Source organism: Camelus dromedarius, chromosome 4 (assembly GCF_036321535.1).
Source record: "Camelus dromedarius isolate mCamDro1 chromosome 4, mCamDro1.pat, whole genome shotgun sequence".
NCBI classification, from domain to species: Eukaryota; Metazoa; Chordata; class Mammalia; order Artiodactyla; family Camelidae; genus Camelus; species Camelus dromedarius.
The window spans coordinates 54,763,259-54,766,263 of NC_087439.1; the positions used below are offsets into that span (position 1 = coordinate 54,763,259).

General features: G+C 44.1%; 1 pseudogene; it reads right to left on the reverse strand.

Annotated features, from left to right (window-relative positions):
• Positions 1 to 1,387: 1,387 nt before the first annotated feature.
• On the reverse strand, positions 1,388 to 2,398 carry LOC116152952 (transforming acidic coiled-coil-containing protein 3-like; annotated as a pseudogene).
• Between the last annotated feature and the right edge of the window lie 607 nt (positions 2,399 to 3,005).

Below are 3,005 nucleotides of genomic sequence, written 5' to 3' on the forward strand. Positions count from 1 at the left end.
AGATTTATAAAATTGTATATTCCTTTATTCTTTTAAAATTTTACCATGAACATTTTCCCATTCCCTTATTATTTTTTCAGAATTGACTAAGTGCTGCATAGTATAGCATCATTTGGTTCTACCACAATTTAGAGCATCCCTATTTTTCCAATTTTCCTTTATTTTAATAATCCTCTAATGAATATTTTTGCATATCAGTGCTTGTCTGCATCTCTATTTCTTAAGACAAATTTGTATAGAAAAAATATTGGGTCAAGGGTTATAAATATAGTATAAGTTCCTTACCATTTACTCAAATTTATTCCCTCATCTGCAACATATGAATGCTCCAATTTCAGGGTACACTAATAATGGATATTAATTTTCTTTCAAATTATTTACCAATATGATAAGCAAAAATGTATCTTTAAGTTTACTATTAAGATTTCTTTTATTAATTTCCCTTTTTTGGTCTCTTTGTACCACTTTAATAAATTACTTGCTCCACTTTTTGTCCATTTTTCTCGTAAAAGGGTTCAGAATTATTATTATTACTGATTTGTAAGTGTTCTTTAGGTATTTACATTAACCTTTGGCCTACCATTAATGATGCAGATATTTTCCTTGTTTACCATTTGTAATTTACTTTCCATTACATTTTTTGGTGTCATTTAGACTTAATCTTTTATGTGGTCAAATCTATCTCTTCTCCGTGGTTCTGCTATTGCTCTTTTCCCCATGTCAATATCCAATATTTATTGACTTCAAAGATTTATTCTAGTTGATGGACAGTTCATTCTGTTTATTTAATGCTCTAATTTATATGTGTTTATATGAAAAGTACAATGTAGCTAATCTTCCCAAAGATATCACCCAAAGTTCAGAACCATTTCTTCACTCATTCATTTGCATTGTGGTCTTTTTATCAAACAGTATATTTTTATATATACTAGAGTTGGTTCCTGAAGCATCTGGGCTATTATATTGCTCCATCTGTCTGTCGTGTAAGTCCCACAGTTTTACTAATAAGGTTTTGATGCATGTTAAGTTATATTTAATATAAATTATTTTCAAGTGCTTTTTCCAGGCATATATTGTCTGTCAATCTCATACCAATATTTCAATTATTGTATCCATTTAATAGATAAGGAAAGTGAGCTAGGAGAGATTAAGCCCTACAGGTAGTACATGACAGAGTCAAGATTTAAACCTAGTGTGTAATTCCAAAGCCAGTACTCTAAAACTCTTTTTTTTTTTTTAACTAAAGGGAAACTTTCTTTAGTCTTCTTTTTAAAACAATCTAGTTTGAAACAAACTGAGGTTAAGAAAGAAGAAAGAATATGAACTCTTCTAACATAGAGTCAAACAGACATAAGGGAGAGATGGACATTGGTCAAAAACATCCATGTCAGATCTTTTCCATCTTGGAAGTGAGGTGATCTACAGATTCTGGTCAGTTCATAATTTTCCTTAGTCCTCTACTCAGTGTTCTTCTCCAGCAAATGGATGCTCCTTCCTCAGACTCACCAGGAAGGCTAAGGCCTCTGCTTGAGTCTTGCTCCAGACATGGACAATCACCTCATTTGTCAACTTGAGTTTCTCTTCTGCGTGGACCTTCAGCACTTGGTATCCCTCGCCTTCCTTTCCATTTTTTTTTTTTTTTTTCTGTGTAATCCTCAACACGCTTCTCCAGTTCTTCTTCATTTGTGAGGTAGCCTTCAATCACCTCCTGTTTCTCAAACCACTTGAAGGGCTCAGAAAGAGATTTTTCCATGTAGTTCAGTCTGCAGTAAGTCGGTCTTTTTCTTTCAGAACCTTCTGGATTTCAGCCTTTGGCAAGTGCCTTCTGTTTCTGAGCCTCCTCCATTGGCTGGTTCACAACCCCTTCAAACCCATCCATGATCTTCCCCATCGCCAGGTTCTTCACCGAGAGCTCCTCACACCTGCTCTTCAGCAACAGGTTCACCTTTTGTGTTGCTTCACCACGGCGTTCAGGTCCAGGCCGTGCTGCAGATCGTCCAGGTCGGCCCCACGGGCAGCACGGACCGCCCGCCGAGGACACGTGAGTGGACCCTGCACAGGAACAACCGGCGCTCGGAAGAAATCAAGTTCCATCAGCTTCACCTCAGGAGGACTTCCCGAGGAAAGGGCGTCGGCCTCGCGCTCACTGCCTGTCTCAAGGGATCAGTCTCCGAGGATTGTCTTTCAGGAGTGGGTCCAAATTGAGGCATGAGGCTATTTCCTCAAGGCGGACTCCTTAAAGGAGGAAGTCCCATAGTGGTCCAGACAATCCACCTCGGCCTGGTGGCACTGGGTCAGCGGACTTTTTGCCGGGACTGGCGGGAGTGGACGAAGCCGAGGAATTCGTGGCTCCTCCGCCCCTGCGGGCCGCGCGGCTACGCCACAGAGATGACGTCATCCGCCGCGTCGAGTCCTCCACAGCCGCTCGGCCGGCCACGGCCGTCTGGGGGCCGGGCCTTAACACGCGCTCGTAGCTGGTTAAAGTTTGGGTGTTCCAGCATATCCTGGTCCACGTAGTGAGCCCCCGCGGAGGGGGACGGGACCCTCAGGGGCATTTTTCGGCCTCAGCCTCCCGTCTCCTCAATGGAGGTTTGAGGCTGGTTCTCTTTCCCTGTTTCCTAGGTGAGGAAAGCCTCTTGCTGGTGGCGGTCAAAGAAGCCAGATTATAGCCTCGTGGGCCACTCCTGGAAGAGTCCGGCCACTTGGCCTCTGCCCTCTGAGGCCTCTCGGGGACCCAGACCGCGTTCTCACGAGTAGAAGCGGCGAGCGGGGAAGAGGCCACCTCCGGCAGGTCTGCCAGAGGCCCTTCTGCGGTGGCCTCTGAGGACCCTCCGTGCTGTCTTGGGACGCCATCCAGGAATGGTCTTCCCGGATTTCGGAAGTGGACGTCATGCTTATATCGAAGGAATGTCTGAGGAGTGAGAACCAGACGCGGCGCGCGGGTCCTGGAGGAGCCATTTGTTTTGAAGACTCCTGGCCTGGGAGCGCTGGAGGAGTCCAGGCCA